The sequence below is a fragment of the Camelus dromedarius genome, chromosome 29, assembly GCF_036321535.1.
Source record: "Camelus dromedarius isolate mCamDro1 chromosome 29, mCamDro1.pat, whole genome shotgun sequence".
Taxonomy (NCBI): Eukaryota; Metazoa; Chordata; class Mammalia; order Artiodactyla; family Camelidae; genus Camelus; species Camelus dromedarius.
Window position 1 is genome coordinate 9325723 of NC_087464.1, and position 19772 is coordinate 9345494.

Consider the following 19772-nt stretch of genomic DNA (forward strand, 5'->3'; position numbering starts at 1 on the left):
ATATTTATATTTATATTTTCAGGTTCTTTTCCATTGTAGGTTACTATAAGATATTAAATATAGTTCCCTGTGCTATACAGTAGGTCCTTGTTGTTAATCTATTTTGTATATACTAGTGTATATCTGCTAATCCCAAACTCCTACTTTATCCTTCCCCCCCTTCCCTTTCCCCCTTCTCTCCCCCTTTCCCCTTTGGTCACCATAGTTTTCTGTATCTGTGAGTCTATTTCTGGCTTGTAAAATTCATTTGTATCATTTCTTTTTTAGATTCCACATATAAGTGATATCATATGATGTCTTTCTCTGTCTGACTTACTTCATTTAATATGATCATCTCTAGGTCCATCCATGTTGCTGCAAATGTCATTATTTCCTTCTTTTTTATGGCTTAGTAATATTTCATTATATATATGTATGTGTATATATATGTATATATATATATGTGTGTGTGTATATATATATGTATACAATAAAATGTTGATGGATATTTAGGTTGCTTCCATGTCTTGGCTATTGTAAATAGTGCTGCTATGAATATTGGGGTGCATGTATCTTGTCAAATACAACATATTTTTGAAGAGCTCTGGCTTTTAGAATGTGTTTATAGCTTCAAATTTCAATCTCCCTTCCCTGAACCTTCTGTTCACCAATCCCCTTGTGTATCTCCCAGCCCTCTCTGCCTGGTCCTAAACATGTTTCACCCATTTAACACACAAGAGTTTTCTATCTCTATGAAGACAACCCCATCACTTACCTACTGATCCTTCTTTTCTAGTTTGAACACCCACATTTCACTGTGGGAGGGTTCATCTTCAATCCTCAGACTGTCACATGACCAATCTGAACCTCTCTTGTTTGACTTAGCGCATCCCTGGAAACTACCAGGCTATTTTCCTCCAATTTAAAAGTTAGAGCCTTGTGTAAGATTTTTTTTTTAATGTTTGCATTTGAAGAAAATGCTAAACTATTTTCTCACATAGAAATTATCATTTCATTTGAATTTGCTGACTTTTTGCCAGGGAAAGGTAAAAATAAACTGGAATTTTGAATATGCCATGCAGAATGGATTAGCTCCCTGGGTTAGACCCGGTAGAACAATATGTGAAAATAGACGGAAGGAAAGAACACCAGTGATGGTTAGCAACAGTGCGGGGGTCCCTGCAGGGAGGAGGGTGAATGCTTGCAGGGTGGGAGCTGGTACTAGTCTCTGGATCACTCTGAGCTGCCGTTTCTTCAACTCTAACTGCGGATTGTTACCTGCCTTCCAAGCATAATGTAAGAATGGAAGACAACGTAAGGCATCTTTGGAGGATACTTGGCACCTAGCAGGCACTTACTAAGACAGGCTGTCAGCTCCTGGCTAGATCTGAAGGCAGGAATAGGGGCCCTGTTATAAGTAACAAAATGGAAAGAAAAGCCCTTCCTCTACTAATTTCTACAAAGCATTAACCACAAGCACGCTCAAGGATTTTAGGATTTAGCCAACAGGCAGTGCTGTGCCTCGGGTGTACTTCTTGAATCCCCCAAGGCAGTGGAAACTCTTAGTCCTTTTTTTTCTTCTCTGTCTGGCATGGCCTTCGCCGGGAATGCCAAGTATCACTGGAACCAACTTTTGGTCCCACCCTGATGGTGCATGAGCTCTGAATGTTTAGATTTCCTCTTCCTCTGAGGGGGACCGGACGGGCTCCTCATTCTGATAATACAGTAAATAGTCCTTGTGGCTATGTGCCTGGCATTTGAGAACTTCCTTGTCAGCACGCCTTAATTTTCCCCATTTGTTAGCCTGGAAAATACCCTTTCGAGTATCAAGCTTAGCTTAGGTGTTAACAAGGCAGAGTGAAAATTTCCTTCTGTCTTTCCCAAAGTTAAGCTAGAGATCTGAATTTCTTTCTTTCTTTCTTTCTTTTTTTTTTTTTTTTGGTACATGGTGGGAGGTTTCTGTATTATTATTGTTTAAAATCAATTTCCTTTACTCCATATTCTTTTCCTGCTGTTTATTTTATCTGTCCTTCTCTCCCAGAGGGGCAGAATTAAGGCCCCCATTTGGTTTTTATTAGTGTAATCAGTTAATAGCTGTTCTATAATGCTTTACTTATTGTGATAATTTTCTGTACTTATGTCCAGAGGCGGCTTCCTGGAAGACCACATTTAAAAAAAAAAAATAGAAGATCTAACTTCTTCTTTAATGGGCTCAGCTACCATTTATGGTTTCAGCTGAGATTATTGAACACTATTGCTTTACAAGGTCACTGGAAATATATACAAACTGCAACGACTATTTTAAATATATCTATGGCAAGCCTCAAAAGCCCATTCGTATGGTAAAGGGACAAATACTAAGCTTAGTGTCTTGGTGGCTATCGGCTTAACACTCTAGATCTCCAGGTTTGTCTTGAATATGTTGGAAGCAGTATGGGTATGTGCGGTTCCCATGCACATCGTGCCAGTCACTGCAGGCTGAACTCTGGGGCTCACGGTCAACTGTCCAGCTGTCAGTTGTCCACAATCCATTTGGGGATTTTAACAGGAATGTGCCTTACCTGTACCTTAGTATTCATAAGACTAGTCCTGAAATTAAAAGGGATCTTCAAAGCAGAGCCTGGGGACAAACTAACTTAACTAAAGGGTAACAAAGGAGCTTTTTGTGATCAGTGTGATAGGTTGGGCACCCACATTGGGTTGCATTCTGAATTAGATGCATGTGCTGAAGCAAAGAGGACATGGCTCGGTGATTAGCATCCTGGGCTGTAGACCTGCCTGACATGTGAATTAGCTCTTAAGACCTTTAGGGGCCACTGTTTCTTCCTCTCTAAAACAAGATGTTGGGATGAAAGTTCTAAAAGTCCTCCTCTTACAGTCTAGGCGATGTTCAGTCCAGGCTGGCTCTGTGCATCAACCCAGGGAGGTGAAGTCATCAGCAGGTGATTAAATCAAGATTGTTATGCTTCCCATTCGTTGTTGAGTCTCTGGCAGTGGGCAGGCACTTGGCACGAAACAAGAGCCCATCAGTGAGTGCTTTTATAATATGCTAGTTTTTATTGTGAAGCCTACATTCTGCTTGAGCAGTGATTCCTACAGGGCCACCACTGTGAGTGACAGCGGGGAGGGCATCAAGCTGAAGTCATCAGGGCCAGCTCTGTGGCCCTGGGCAAGTCACCTCCTCTCTCAGTCTTTCTCCTTCATTGGTCAAATAATGGATTTGGAGATGAATCTCCAAGGTGGCACCTAAGAACATCAGTGACCTTGTTGGAATTGCCTGCCCGGTTAAGCAAAAGAGAAGGTTGAGGTGTGCCCACATCCAGTGCCCACAGCGTTCTAATCCTGATCCAATCACCTGCATGTACCCATGGCTCTGTGCTCCCTGAGAAGACATACAGGATCTTGCTATGGGGATGGGCTTGGAAGGAGAGGATGGAAAAGGGGACCTGGATGCTAAGGGTTGACTGGGAATTCAATGCAAAGAAGGAAATGAGATCTTCCATAATCGCCCGCTTTTGAGCTACAGAATCTATCAAGTGTTGTTTTAAATCAGTGCAATGCTTGACCCTTAGCCCCGTGCCCCACCTGTTTTGTCCGTTCCTATATCACACCGATGCCAGTGGTGGTGATGCTTGAGAACTTTCCTTTCAGGCAGCGCCATCAAAGTGGGCAATGGAAGGCGACCCAGCACAGTTAAAGCATATTTAAAAGGAAGAGGGAAAAAGCCCATATACATTTCAATGGAAGTACTTTAAGGCATTTCAAGTAGGAGTCTGAGAAATAATTACAAAGTTTAAAAAGAAAGAATCTAAACTTTGATCTGATTTTCTACTGTAAAGCAATTAGGTACCTAATTTTTCAAGTGCTAAACTGAAAATTCTAATGGCTGGACCCAAATGCTTTCATTTGTGTCTTGGGACTTCTATAATTCTCCCCAAAAAAGTAAAAAAAAAAAAAAAAAAAAAAAAGATCGAGGTGGTGGTTTTCCTTGGGGATTAATGCATAAAGCATTTGTCAGCTCTCATTAAAAACTACAGCAGCACAGAGTAGCTAGATTTAAATCATGCAGGAGTCCAGTTAATAGCACCGAACTAAGAAATGCGTCACATTGTTATGATGGAGACAACCTGTCGAGGCGCAACTGGAATTTTCCCTTCCAATTGCTGTTGGGGATTTTAGTGGGAATGAGCCCTACATGGACTTAGTATTCATGGGAGCAGTCATCAAATTAAATGGGAGCTTCGAAGCAGAGCATTGGGACAGACTACCTTACCTGAAGAATGACGAAGGAGATAATGTACTCAAAAGAAATGTGATAGATTGAGCCCCAATATTAGGTTGCATTTCTCCTTAAATTGTTAAACCTGAAATCCTTTGTAATTCTTATATATATATAAATTCTAGCTATTCTTTGATGACAGAGAACGAGTATCACATTTTTTTTTTTTTTTTTTTGCTTTCCCTCACTGGTAGTTCTTAGCACATAATATATGTCCATTAAATGTTTGTGAAAGAGTGGGATAAAAGTACTTTTTAATTAAAAAAAAATTGTGGCATTATCTTCTCCCCAGTAGATAGATAGATTGATCACTTGTGCACCAAATAGGAGGCACAGGAGAGGTGGCCTCCAGGCTGAATTTGGCCAGAGTTGTCCAACCTTTAGAAACGGAGAGACTTCCACTTCATCTAACTATACAGATTTCTGGATTCTTTCAAAAATCAGAAGATGTGGCACCATTTGGGCCACAGTTGCACGTGGTGACAGTTCTCTAGGGCGCAGGAGCAGCTTCCTCCATGACACAGGGTCCCTTCACAGTTGCCACCATTCCCTGGCATATGGCTCCTGGCCGATTTCACTTTTCTATTTACCAGCCTGATCCAGGGGACAGGCTCTCAGAGAAGAAGAGAAAATTTGGTCTGCATTACATCAATGCTAGATTCAAATGAGTTAAAGATCTAAGTGTGAGCTTAGCTGTTTCCTCCACACCCACAAAAAAGAGACGGTGAGACTTTCAGTACCAGGTTTGGAGGGAGTCCTTAGGGTGTATTTTCCTCCGACTTCAATGTGCTCCAGTGGGAATAGAGCAGACTCTCAGCTCTCCATAACCCTAAGGATATCGGGTAGGAGTTCAGCCAGGGGTTGTCCGAGTTTGTCAGAGCATATTAAAATACAGTACCCTCCCAGCATCAAAAAGAGTACAGCAGTCCATCGCTCCATACCTTCCTTTCTGATATTCCATTTGTGCAGAAACCTTTCCAAATTACATCACCTATCACACTCCCTTCCTTAGAATCAACCCAAATGGGGAAAGGATGGGGAGCAAATCAGAATAATGCACAACGGTGAAAGTCCAATAATTGAAATCATTATTGCTTAAGACACCATTGCTTTAATCAGCTCTATCATAAATCAATGCTTTTCACAAGTGAAGGCTTAAAATAAAGTGCCGTTCAACAAATTGGGCCTCTTAAAAGGCATGATGCAATCGGGAAGCTCCGGAAAATGGATAAAAAAGTGGTTTCTGAATGGATACACTGGTTCTAGTGTTTTATCTTCCACTTAATTAAAAAAAATATTACCTGGTCCTTTCTTAGAAATTACATATTGGAGGTCTATAATGGCCAAGTCTTTAACCCATTAAAAAAATTTACTCCCAGGAACAGTTAATATTTGACGTTTAATTGCCTTTTCTTGTTGGAGAGGAAAATCTGTTTCTTTCCTTCCTTTCTTGATTGACATTTCAAAAGTCACCTTGTGAGCTATAAAGATGGAGAGAAGTAATTGATTTTCAAAAACGCAAGTGCACACACACATAGTCACATATGCATGTATGTGTACATAAAAAATCTCCTGTGTGCTGGGAGCTGGGGTTCTCTTCACATAACTCTGCAAGCAGTTACTGTCTCCATTTAACAGAGTAGCAGCAGAGGCCCAGAGAGGTTCATGGCATGCATAGGGTCACACAGCTAGTAGTGGTGGGAGGCTGAGTCTTTATTCCTTCTACTATGTTGCTTGCCTTTAGCTGTGCTTCATATCCAGGTGTGCAGACATCCATGGAGTCAGGATAAAACATCATGGCAATGGTCCCCACCTTTGAAGTAACTAATTCTCTCAGCCTGTTTAACCAGTACCAGATTCTGGAATTTAACAAATAATGTTACACCATCCACAAGTGTCAAAAGAGCTCAACTGTGGCTTAATTTCCAGACTATGCAAACAGCTCATACAATTCAATAGCGAAAAACAACTGAATCAAAATGTGAGCAGAAGACCTAAACAAATACTTCTCCAATGAAGACATACAAATGGCCAATAAGTACATGAAAAAATGCTCATTGCTAATTATCAGAGAAATGCAAATCAAAACTACAATGAGGTATCACCTCACACCAGTCAGAATGATCTTCATTAAAAAGTTCACAAACGACAAATGCTGGAGAGGGTGTGGAGAAAAGGGAACCCTCCTACAGTGTTGGTGGGAATGTAGTTTGGTGCAGCCATTATGGAAAACAGTATGGTGATTCCATGAAAAAAACTAAAAATAGACTTATCATATGATCCAGCAATCCCACTCCTGGGCATATATCCAGAGGGACCCTTAATTTGAAAAGATACATGCACCCCAATGTTCATAACAGCATTATTTACAATAGCCAAGACATGGAAGCAACTTAAATATCCATCAATAGATGACTGGATAAAGAAGTTGTGGCATATATCTATATATACACACACACATACGAAATGTGGTACATATACCCAATGGAATACTACTCAGCTATAAAAACGAATGAAATAATGCCATTTGTAGCAACATGGATGGACGTGGAGATGGTCATACTAAGTAAAGTAAGCCAGAAAGAGAAAGAAAAATACCATATGATATCCCTCATATGTGGAATTTAAAAAAAATAATATAAATCAGATTATTTACAAAATAGAAACAGACTCACAGACATAGAAAACAAACTTATGGTTGCCAGGGGAGAAAGAGGAGGGTGGAGTAAAATTGGGAATTCATGATCTGCAGATACTAACTATATAAAATAGATAAACAACAAGGCCCTACTGTCTAGCACAGGGAACTATATTCAATACCCTTTGGTAGCCTACAATGAAAAAGAACATGAAAAAGAATATATATGTAATAACTGAATCACTATGCTGTACACCAGAAATGAACACAACATTGTAAATCAGCCGTACTTCAATTGAAGAAAGAAAAAAAATGACCCTGACTGAGATTTGCACCTTTTATGTGAATACTCCATCGTGGCTGAGCTGGGAGAAGCAGCCTTATAAGTGAGTGTCTTAAAAGAGATTTCGTATCAGAGAGTTTGGTGTGGATGAGCAGGGAGGTCAGATGTTTTCTTGTCAGGACAATGCCCACACAGACTGCAAATAAAGTTTTGGGGCTCCTCAGGACTTGCTTAAAGAGGAAGTGGGGGGTTAGCAGCCTACTGATATAGAAAGGCTAAGGGAAAGCCTCTCTTTGATCACCTTGAGTTAGAAAATTTTCACTTCAACATTGTCCGTCCCTCATCTTTCACATGTAGTAAATTCACTACCAAAGGCCAAAGTATTCTCTTTCTTTTCTTTTTTTTTCCCTCTCTTCCCACAAAACCAGCTATTATTTAGGTCTCTTGCAAAGCTGCATAAACCAACTGTTCCTCCTCAGATTATCCCTTTCAGAGCTCAGGTGATACGCTTCATTGGGTTACACCTTCCATGTTTTGTGGTCAGATGTGAGCTGTGTCATTCTACGCTATTTCACCTCTCAAGAAAATATTTATGTATTAGCCTCACCAGGTCCCATTTCCTCTGGGAATGGCCCTGTGCACAGGGTCTTCATGCCAGCAGCAAGCAGTTGAATCACTGGGTTTCGTGGGACCACTGGACATCTGGCAGAAAACCAGGAAAGCACTCCTTTCCCTCTGTGACTTCACTCAGCTGGAAAACTACAAGATGTGTGACTGCAGATGTGTGACTGCAGGATAAGTTTCTGAGAGGTTGGGTATAACACTTTGAGAAAGTGCTTGAAAGGAAACTGGCTAATGTTGAAGGAATGGAAATTTGCACCGTTCACAGAATTCTTTTTTTTTCCCCCTAGATCTGGTGATACAACAACTTACTTGTACAAGTTTTTCATTATTTTTAATTCCTTTCTTTTTATTCCTGGTAAACAATAATTCCCATTATTCCCCAAAGAGCAAAACTGATACCCTTCTAGAGCTGTGGTGGGGTACATTGGCAAAAACCTTCAAAGAAACTCATTTGACCTTGTGTATCAACAGCCATGCAAATTTGTATAACCCTTGACCAAATAATTTTACCTCTAGGAACCCATTCTCAGCACCAAAAAGATAATGTTCAAAGATGTTCATCAAGCTGTTGTTTACAAGAGTTAGAACTTAACATAAACCTAACAATAGGGGAAATGGAACTATAAAATATTTTCTTGATGCTTATTGTTATGCAAACAATGTAATAATACTGAAATAGGTTATGTACTCTTACTGATTACAAATACATAGGCAAAGTATGCACAGTCATAATAATAAATAAAATTAATTGTCTGCTTAATATATGACAGGCGATGTGTCAGATGCTTTACGGACATGTCTCCTTTAATCTGCCCACCAGATTAAGGCAAATGTATTATATCCCCCTTGTACAGGTGAGGAAAAAGAGTCTCAGGAATTGGTTTATCTGAACACTGGTAGAGTGAAATTTGAGTCCCATTCTAATTGTCAACAGAGCTTACACTCTTAACGTATAATTCCTAATGATATGTGGTTAATTTTGAGTGAAAAACAAACATCAACTACCAAAAAAAGCCCCACAAAACAACAACAAAAAACCAAACCCCAAAACAACCCAATACCAATAAACAAAAATCTGATAGCTTCTACTCTTACGCTAATTACATGAAAAAGTAATTAGAAAATCTTATACCAAGAGGAAATAGCCAAAATTGAAAAGATTAATCTTTCACCAGTTAATAAAATGACTGGAAGCTCTCTGAAGCAACACTTAAATGTCTAAGGTCTTTTCTTTTGGATGGGAATTGGTTACTACATGTATGATCTTATACTAAGAGAATCTAAGTAATACGATTTTGCCAGTTTAAGGAAGCAAATCTTACAAGAGCAATTCTATCACATACGTGGAAAAGACTGTCCAGAGGGACTTGAGAATTTTCTCGTGGACTGGCTCCTAGACCAGTGACCCTTAACTTATTTTTTGAGAACATATTTGGAAATACTAATGGCAACTATGATCTCTCTTTTTCTCTCTCTTTCCAGAAGAAACACAGTCTTTACTCGGTGTCCACTTGGGATTTGTTCCCGGACCTCTGAGGGAACCGAAATCCGAGGAGCTCAAGTCCCTTGTATAAAATGATGTAGTACAGCTGGCCTTCCATTGCAATGGGTTCTGCGGGTTCATCTAACTGCAGATCAAATTTTGATTGGTTGAATACACAGATGAGGAATCCACGGATAATAGAAGCCCACTGTATTAACATTTATACAACATTTTCTTGTGTATCTATCTGCTTTTATTCAAGAATCTTTGAAATCTTTTAGGTTCAGTGCTGGTTTGAGGATTTAAACTAAAATTTCCCTTTCTGTTTTGGCTTGCAGAACGTTCTTTGTCCTACAGTTTTTGGGGGGACATTCTTTCTTAAATAGTTCAAACACTGATACAGTTTCTTCTGAGTCTTGTCTACACCCGGATAACTAAGATTTGTAACATTAAGTAAGTAGAATGAATAATTTAGTTTCCATGTCCTCGTTTATATGATAGCATGTTATTATGGACACATATTCTGATGCAAGGCTCACAACTGCCTTTTGGGTTTTCCATGTTAGGATGAAGAAAAAATGGAGGATGTCCATCGCTAAGAATCAAAGACAGTGCCTGGCTGTGTAACAAAGAGAAAAGCTTTGACAGGTGAGTGGACAGCTTTATAAACAACTTTCCTTACCACACCTGCAAAAACACACTTTCGTTGAACACACATGTTAAGTGCACGTGCATAAGGCATTGTATTAGATGGACACAAGTGATGAGTGGATGCTGTTGTGTGAGATTCTCCCAGGATTCCAATGTGCTGAAGTTTGGCAGTGCCCAGGCTGCCTCCCGGTGCTGCTGGCTGTGTCGCTAATGAGATTCCAACTAGGGCATGATTTCATTCTGTGAGTATTTTCCTCATCAGGAAACAGAAAATTCTTTTTACCAGTTCTGTTTTCTGAAATGGAAACATTTTCAGGTACAAATCCCAGAAACGTTTCTGTGTACTCTGTACCTTCTACTCAGGACTGGGCAACCAGAAGACAGAAATAACCATGTGAAGAGGTCATTGGCCCGACTTTTCCAGAAACTTGCCCCGGGCAGTGGGCTCTACGTCTGTTACAGAAGACTGCAAAAATACCAGCCATTGTGCATATGGCCAATTATGCAATGCTCTATCACAAGGGGAAATTCCTTCCTCACCCCAGCTGGTGAGCAGTTATGCCCTGGAGCCCCGGGACGGACATGCCTTGTAACTTTTTAACCTAGTTAGTGTAACTGCCAATATTATTCCTATTCATATAAATGTCTAATCCTTTCTTGAATCTTGCTAGACTATTTGACTCAATAATATCCTGCGGCAGTGAATTCCACAGGTAGATTATATGCTGTTTTAAAAAGTATTTCCTTTTATTCGTTTTAAATTTGTTACCTGTTAATATCACAAGATGGCCCTTGTTCTTGCATTAAGTGGCACAGGGTACAGGCATTTCAAACTGAGCTTTAATTCTTCCAAGCCCTTTCTTCACCATTATTAGAACTCCATCTTCCTCATCCATTTTCTATTTTGGCTCATATAAAATGAGATGATTGATGCAGACGGTCTCACATGGCTTTGGACACATCACAGGCACTGGGGAAAAAGCTCTCTTTGATATTCAATGTCATTTCTTGGCCAGATACTTTTTAAGCACCTATCACGTGCAGGAACTGTTCTAAGCACTAGAGAGATAGCTTGAATCAGAGAGGGTCCCTGCCCTGAAGGACCTCATTTTCTAGAGAGAGAAGGCAAGCAGTCAAATAGTGAATAAGAAATGAACTACGTGGTTTCAGATGGTCTTATGTATCATGAGAAAATTAGACAAGAGTCATAGAAAAGGATGATCTGGCCACCGTACAGTGTGTGGACAGCTGAGACTAACCATCATGGAGTCATCTATGTGACATCCCCACGAAGGTGAACTCCAGCTCCTGGAACAATGCGCGGCCCTTGCTAAGACTCAGTCGTTGTTGAGTGAATCAACGAATCAAGGCTAAGGATGGCCGTCTTAGTTACAGAAATCATCAGTAAGTTACTCATAGACTCAGGAGGAACATTTCTGGAATCCCTGGGTACTGTAGCTCCAAAGACCATTAGAGTAGAAGAAATAGAGGGGTTAGTTAGTGAGACTCAGAGTTCAAGACCTGCCCATGTCCCTGAACACCCAGCTGTATGACCTTGGACAAGTCACCAAATTTCTCTCATCCAAAGTGATCTCAGTCATAACACTGGGAATAAAATGTCCATCCTTCATGGAGTTTGGAGGACTGGAGGTAAAGTTAAATGACAGTCCTTTTTGAATAGACAAATGATGAGGACATGTTGGCCATTCTTGCTAGAACCTGTCCTTCTCAGCACTCTGTTCTTTTCCCTCGCCTTTCGCTCTTTCCTTCCTCTAGTCCCTATCTGTATTCTAGCCTCAGCCTAAGGCACATCCAGGATCCATGGTGCTCGGCTTTCTGCCCCAGAGGTGGTTTCAGCAGGGGTGAGGGTGGGGATGGGGGGGTGTGTTACCTTTCTGAAATTTTTATCTATTGCTTAAGGACTTCAAAGGTAGAATCAGATGGAGCTGGTGGCTGTTGGGACGGTGGACTGGAGGAGTATTTCCAATAGTGATTGTTTTTATTTTGTTTACTGCTTCATCTTCTGGGGTCAAGTTAACCAAACTTCTGTATATAAGGGCAGAGGTCTTGCCTGAATTTCTGAGGAACTCCTCCCCTAGAAATGGAGACTCTGTTGGAGATGATCTGATTACCTGCTTGGAGCTTGCTTTTGTGTTCCAGCCTGATAGGTAGAGACCATTTCCTCATATTTCCTCTTGCTATTTTTTCTAATTGCCCCTTCATTTACTTTTTTTTTTTTTCCTTGCCTGCTTAGGCAATTTGAAGTTGTGGTCTGTGCGGCTCTGCATAGTAATGTGTTATAAAGGCATTTCAAGGAATACATGATTAAAATTGTTTACATGCATGGTTCAAATTTATTGGCAAATTGCTCAGGCCTCAGCTTTATGATGTAGCTGCCAGCTCAGTTCCTTCTGGGTAAAAGTCTGAAATAGGAGAAGTTTCCTTTTGGTCTCCCTCACCCGCACTTCCTTTGCCTTGGCCCTCTCCTTTCAACACCTGCCTCCTTCCCTGCCCCCCACATAACTCCCGTGGAGCTGTCAAGCCTTTTACACCTTAATGTGAAGACACTTCATCAGTCCCTGCCCCCACCCAGACTGGCCCCCAGTGAAAGTGAGGTGTGCAAAGGAATAAATCTTCAATGGTATAATTTTAGACCCGATGGCAACTGGGAAGGGAGGCTATTTTGGGCTGCGGGGCTGTCTCCTTGACCTGAGATGATATTTGACTGCTGTGGGTGAGCTGGGCCAACCCTGCATGCAGTTGGCCGTTGCTGGGGATCGCTTTTTCATATCTCCGTTGAGCAGTTCTCTGCTCCTCCAGACTTCTGTGCGTTTGTGCAAGAGCAGGACTCTGTCAGTGGGCACCCGCCTTGGCTTGTCACAGGTGACGTTTCGAGGTAGGAGCGGCGCAGGCTACCCCGAGAGGCAGCACAGAGGGAACACTCGCCCTTCCACATAGAGGGTGGGGGAATTTTCTGGTCTAGTTTTCACCCCTTCCTCAACCTCCGTGCTTTATCAGCTGCTCAGTGGCCTGTCTCTCTGAGCAAGAAGAGCCAGGCTGGTCTCCAGGTTACAGCGTCTGAGCACCCCTCCTGTGAGGCTGCCTTTGAAGCTGCACTGGGCGTCCCCACCGCCATCCTGACCTTCCCACTCAAGCTCCTGATGCAGCTGCTGCCGCCAGACCCCCCGTGCTGCCTGGGGAACCGAGTCAGGACTCCTGCAGCGGATGGGCAGGGCAGCCAGCCGCAAGGAGATCTGAAAGTGGCCAAAACAATGGTGTTTTCCAGATAAGGGTGAGGTTCCAGCCAAGACCATCTACGGGTAGAGTATCTTGTTCTTAATTTTTACATCCTAAAAAGTACACACAAGACTCAAAGATCATTTGGGAAGGAGGAATAAAGTCAGTCAAGAACAGGAAAATGAGAACCATTTTTTTTTTTTTTTTTTTAGTAAAAGAATTTGAGCTCTTTTATACCAGAAGAGAGAAAACAAAGGCCTTTTGTAGGTATGAGAGAGCCCGGGCTCTCTGGATGGTAACTCCCTCTTCTCCAGGGATAAATTCTGGATTTGCAGAGAGAGAGAGATGGAAGATATAAGGAGAGCCTGACCAAGGAACAGAAGATAATGGAGAGTAAGACAACAGGGGAGGAAAAGATCAAGAGACAATGTTCCCTTCCCTTATTTGCTGTTGCATTAAATTGAATAGATATTTGTTGGGAACCAACTATGTCTGTTTCAATGATCTATTTCCTTATGACAGGCTCACCCTAAAATTTACTGACTTGAAACCACAACAGTCATTTGTGATCATCTGTCATGGTTCTGAGTGTTGGCTGAGCTCAGCTGGGTGGCTCTCAGGTAGGCTTTCCTGAGATCTGATGGTGGCAGAAGCTGGAGTGACCTCTGAGGCTTCCTTACCCACACATATGGTGGTCGATGCTGGCCCTGCCTTGCTGTACCCTCAGCTGGGCTATCAGCTAGAAGGCCTGGTTGTTCCATGTGGCCAGACCGTCCTCACAGCATCTCACTCTTGTGCTCCTTTCCTGGCCACTCATGGCTCCAAAGATGAGCATCCCAAGAGAACAAAGCAAAGACTGAAGCGTCCTTTTTGTTCTAGCACAGGTACATATGCTGTTGGTCCACCAGCCACAAGGGTCAGCTCAGATTCAAAGGGAGATCACACAGGACACTTCTCTGGCTTTGAGGAGCATCTTAAAACCACTACTATCCAACCACAGTATCAGCTGTTCCCAACCTCCCAGTCTCCAGGAGCCACCTGTCTGGTTGGAGATGTAAAAATCAATGAAGTAATTAGTGAAAAGTAATGAAAAATCTATTCTCCAGAACAGCAAGGTAGTAGGGGATCATGGACCAGGTAGAATAGAAGATGAGTGCGTGTCTACAGAGAGACCATAGGCAGAGTGCAGTTAGAGGGGCTCGTAGCAGGTTATCATTTGGGGACCGTTGGAGGAAAATAAGACAGCAGTGGTCAACATTCCCCAACTCTGGAATCAGTGCTCTGGCAAGCTCTGTTCAAGCCCAAATAATGTGTCCTCCAGATCTCATTTTCTTGTTACCCGTCTTCTCTTCTCCCACCTCACCTTAGTTTCACCAACCCTCTTTGATTTCAACCATTTTATTCTTCTATGTGTTATGCTTTCTATAGTCCTAAGGTCCCCATCCCTTTATCTCCCCTGGCATCACTTTATCCTTCCTCTCTGTGCTTGAAAAGGACTCACCTCCCACTCTCCTTTCTCCCCTATTGCAACTCCGCTATCTTGTTTCAGATCAAAAAAATATTCTTCCTCTTCCTTGCCCCATTCCTCATTTGATGGCTTGAAATACATATTTCCATTTTGGTTTCCTTTTATGGTCATGGTTTCTTGTCTTCTAAAACCGTATCTTATATTCCATGTAGCTCATGCCTTTCTTCTCTGCTCTGACTTGTCTTATCCTCGGAGCCATTTGCCCAGCACAGTGCCATGGCGCAGTGGCCCTGGTGCCCCCAGCACCCTGCACCTCCACCAGTGCAGCCTTGACATCCTCATGGTGAGGACTTGCTCCACCTCCAAGACTTTTTAAGTGGGGTCTGCTGTTCAGCTACTAACCTTTCTTTGGTATGAGTTTCCTACACCTTAACATCACTAAGGATACTTTTTTTCTCTTTCTCTCCAAATATCACCGACTATAGACATTCACTTTCTAAGTCCTCATAGAAGTTGGGCCCCTTTTCTCCCCTCATACAAAAGTAATTTATAGCCACTGTAGAAGACTTCAGACACATAGGGAAACATAAATAAGAAAACAAATGTACATTTAAATGCTATTAATAGCTTGGTGTGGGTCCTTCCCATCTTTTTTTTTCCCCTCCATATTTATGGTTTTAATTTACAAAAAAAACCAGAATTACTACTTAGACAGGTAGTGCTTTCCTCCAAACCATTTGCTGTTTTATAGAAGCAGCAGTTACAGAACTCCAGCCCCTGGCCCCAGCTAATTGGTCCAGGGTGAACATCAGGCCCCAGCTGGGTTACACTGAGGTGCAGTTATTGAAAAAGGTGGTTTGCAAGAGATGAGTAGAAGACGCACAGGATGAGAAGCAGAGGAACAGATGCCTGGAGTCTAGAGGCATCCCTTACCTCTGGCACTAATCCCACAGTGCCTTTTGCAGGATAGCCTTTATTCTCACCTCAAAACCTTCTTTAGTGGTGGAGCAGTGTCTGAAGGATTCTGATATCTTTATCTAACAATGCCTGAGCAAGATGACACTTTTTTTTTTTGCAACCTACGTTTTTCACTTCATAATACTTCATAAGTTTTCTTGTATCACCCTATACCCTCCTAGATTATAACTTCCATGACTGCACAATGGCTACAGTGGATGTTGAATATTTGTGGGAGAACAAGTACTGAGTTCAAATGCCTGTGCTGACCCTTGTTTGCTATGTGATTTGGGCCAATTATTTAAACACTTTTGCCTGAGAGTCCTCATCTGTAAGATGGATAGAGCAACATGGTTAAGTGACACAATGATGCCAACATTCCCAGTACACGATCTACCACATAAGTAAGGGTTCAGTAGATTTCACTTATTGTTATTACTAGTCATAAGTCCTCTGTTATTGCTCATATAACAGCCCCCATGTTTTTCAATATTACAAAGCTGCAATGAACATACCTACAGCTAAATATTTATGCAAGATTATTCCTTGAGAGAGGTGCCTAGAAGTTGCATCATCAGATCAAAAAGTAAGGACATTCAAAACGTTAAAACAAAAAAGTATTGTCATTGTGTTCACTGAGTCTTCTAAGTTGTCCACATCCCTGCTTTTATCATTTTCTTCTTGTCCATGGTTTCAGAGACAACGTGTCTCTTTCTGGTCCAGGATTTGCTCTATGCTCACTTTCTAACAAAATTAAGACCGGGTCACATCCGACACTTGAGCTGGGGCTCTTTCAGGGAGATTTAATTCATTCATTGAGTTATTCACTTACATGCCAACTACAGACTAAGTCTGCATATAATCTGAGTTTATAGACTTGATTAACATTTCAGGGCTGACTCCAGTCTTACTCGTCATGGAGTAGGCTTTGGAGCTTTGTAGGAAGAGTTCCAGACCATTCTAAGGAAGTCAGATATTGACCAAGGCTTATGATATCTATAAAATCTCTCCTCTTTAGAAATCGAGACATTTGGAGTAGGAATGCCTATCTTCTTTGACCTGCCTGGAAGGACCTCCCATCTGCAGATCCTACTCTGGTTTTCAGACTCAGGAAATATTAATACAAAATTCACTGAGATTCTTTTTTGAGCCATCTACCATGCTGGACATTGGAAAGACAAAGAAAACCCAACATGCTCCTTGTCCTTCTTGGAGAAGTATGTGGGCAAACAATTATTAGACAAACTTAAATTTGCCAGAATGGAGGGGGTGCACCTGTAAGGAAATCCCTGAGTAAAGTGATCCAAGAGCCGAGGTCTGCCCACAGGTGACCATTTGGTCCCCAGAGGGTTTTGTCTGGTGCAAAGTTATAGCACTAAAAAAAAAAAAAAAATCAAATTTAGTTGCCAACTGTTAACAACTGGAGATTTCAGATAAAAAATGCAGATTTCTATGTTACCTTGAAGAAATAAAAGTTTCTGCAGTACTGAGTGATTTCATCATGCAGCTTTCAGCAACACTGAGCCCTCATTTCATCATGGCAACAGTGATGAGTGGCTGACCCCTCGTAGCCAAGGCATGAGTTCTCCTTTTTGCAACAGTCCCCACCACTCCCTACTGATTACCTTGTCCTGCTTCAGTCTATGCTATCTGTATGAACCAAGAATTTGTGACCATTGGCCTAGTAAAGGAAGCACTTATTTTTCACAGGAAATCAGGGAAGACACAGAGAGATCCGCTGCTGAGTAGACCTGCAGGGTCAGCAAGAATGTGCTATGTAGCTAGGTGGAAGGTAAAGCGTCCATGGCATGTGCAAAGGCACAGGGGTTGGAGCACAGAAAGCCTATCAGACAATGACAAGTGGACAAGGGTGGGAAGAAATTTGGGGATTTGAGGGAAGGGGTTGAGAGAAAGAATTGGAGAAGCAGGTATGCCCCAGCTTCCTATCACCCTGGCTCCCCAAAATGAGGTTGTTAGATTTCATCCTATAAAAACTAGATCTGATGATTGATAGAACAGCTAAAAGAGTTTCTACCAACAGTGCCCTCACTTCATGGTGGCACCTAGCAAAGCATGTTATGTGCAGACTTCATTCAATCCTGACACCAGGCCCGTGAGACACGTGCTTTGGTAATCCTCACCCGACAGAAGAGAAAATGCAAGTGGGAGGAGGTTGGCTAAGGGAATTCTGCAAGGTTATAGCCAGCACATGGCAAAGCAAGACGTGGACCCTACGGAGCCTGCAACCTGACTTGTTTCCTCCATGGCATCAGCGCTTTAGAACCACTGTCCCAGCAGCAAACTCACGGTTGTATTGGGAGTGGGTGGGGGGAGGCAGAGAGAACAGAGCTTCTGGGAGATCACGGCAGGGGCCAGCAAGGGTGCAGACGGCCTTCCCCAGGGCAACACTGGTGCGTGACGAGGAGGATACTGGAGACCCGGATGAGGATGAGTCAGCGGGATGCTCCTTCATGGAACCTGCTGGCTACAGGCGTTTTCTCTCCCTCCTTTGAAATCTCAGAGCACTCTGTGTCTCTTTCCCAGGGCCTGCTTTGGCCATGTCCCCATCACAGCTGTATGCATCTTATCACGTCTTGTATATTTTAAGTTCCTAAGGGGCAGGAGGAATTATGCTTTATTTGCCTTAATAACTTTTTTTTTTTTGCATGGCTGAGCACAATGCTTTCGCAAATGAATGAATTCCAAAATTATCTTTTTCAGATCCTTTCTCCTTATGTATGCATTTTAGAAGTTCGTAGCAAGTGAAACACTTTTTTTTTAAATATATGAAAATCATTTCTTTACACCGTCTACTTTAACATATGAGGAAGAGGAAGACTGGGAAGTTGTTTAAAAGCAGCAAACCCTTTAAGAGTCAATGTCACATTTATTGCTATAAAATATTTTTCCTCTCTCGGTTAGACATCTGGTTCCCATTACATACAGTATTGGGTACTTGAGTTCACCAGCCGTGGTGCATACCAAGCAGTGTGCCTGTAAAGTCCCCACTGACATCCGTCAGTGTGTGTGTGCACCATGTAATTCTTACCTTACATTTACAGACAACTCTTCTATCACCAACTTCATTTTTACCAATACGCTTTCGAGGTTATTTTGTTCATCCTTACCTTAAGGACCAAACTGCCTACGTCTGAGAAATGCAAAACTTCAAAACCATGGAATCTTTGCTTTAAATGTCATTGTATGGTCCAACTATCTATAATCTAGCACTGAAGTCAATGAAACATCTACATCTTAAGTCTGTATTTCCTAATAACATTGACCCACAAATGAGAAACACAATATGGAATGTTGGCTAATGAGTCATGAATTTCATTATAATTGCTTCCACATTCAGGATAGCTCCCTTAAACCATCTAATCTCGACATATCCTGCAACAATCCCATGTGTTGTAAATGATTTTGTTTTATTTCTTAGGTTACTGTTAAGGGCTTATTTTATGGTTCATTTCATTTTCTTAAAGAAAACCACACACATGCGCGCGCATGCACATCCCCTCTGACATGTGCGCGCGCACGTGCACACACGCGCGCTTCATAGAGGCTTCTGCCTCCATCTGTACTTTTTTGAAACAAAATAATTACAAAACCAAAAAGGAGCCCTTGTCTTTTGGTTTGGAAATAAAAATAAACACGGTTAGGGAAAAAAAAAGTTGAAATATGGTCTATTTTAGAGTTCTAATTCAGTCTAAGAATTGAAACCAGAATAGGACAATGTCCCCAGCCACCGCTGGGCTGTCCCTGCCCTCTCTGGACTTAAGAATCTATAACTGAATAGACGGACACAACTAGCATGCAGTGCAGTAATAATGGAAAATTAAACACGACTTTTAAAAACTGCTCACATTATAAAGTGATCTATTAGCATTATAAGACTTCAGCACTTAAAGTGACTGATTCTAATTGCACGATCTGGCCCATGGCAAGCAGTAAAGAGCTGCAGAATCTTGTGGGTATTTTGTCTCTTTGGGGATGTTTGAAAGTGAATTTTCTTTGGAATAAAGCTTTGTTCCTGTCACACAAAAGGTTGTGTGGAAGAAATCTTTCAGTGCTGATAGAACCAGAGGTAATTAGAGTTTCTTCTTCTTTGATTCACGAATCAATAAGCCAAATATTAAAAAACATTCTTGCATCCCCCCCGCCCCCGTTTCC

The 19772-nt window shown here is 41.7% G+C and overlaps 1 long non-coding RNA gene across 8 annotated transcripts in view; it reads left to right on the forward strand.

Moving 5' to 3' along the window:
- LOC105085444 (uncharacterized) overlaps positions 1-19772 on the forward strand; it is a 150459-nt gene that overhangs the window by 28628 nt on the left and 102059 nt on the right. For 5 of the 8 annotated variants that reach the window (XR_010378253.1, XR_010378251.1, XR_010378249.1 and 2 more), the window contains exons 2-4: positions 9286-9525; positions 9625-9739; positions 9853-9934. This is a non-coding gene — a long non-coding RNA (uncharacterized LOC105085444). Of the gene's footprint in view, positions 1-9285; positions 9526-9624; positions 9740-9852; positions 9935-10300; positions 11806-12955; positions 13258-13386; positions 13657-19772 lie in introns of those variants that run through there. The other 3 variants (XR_010378255.1, XR_010378254.1, XR_836804.3) reach the window with 3 other exon arrangements.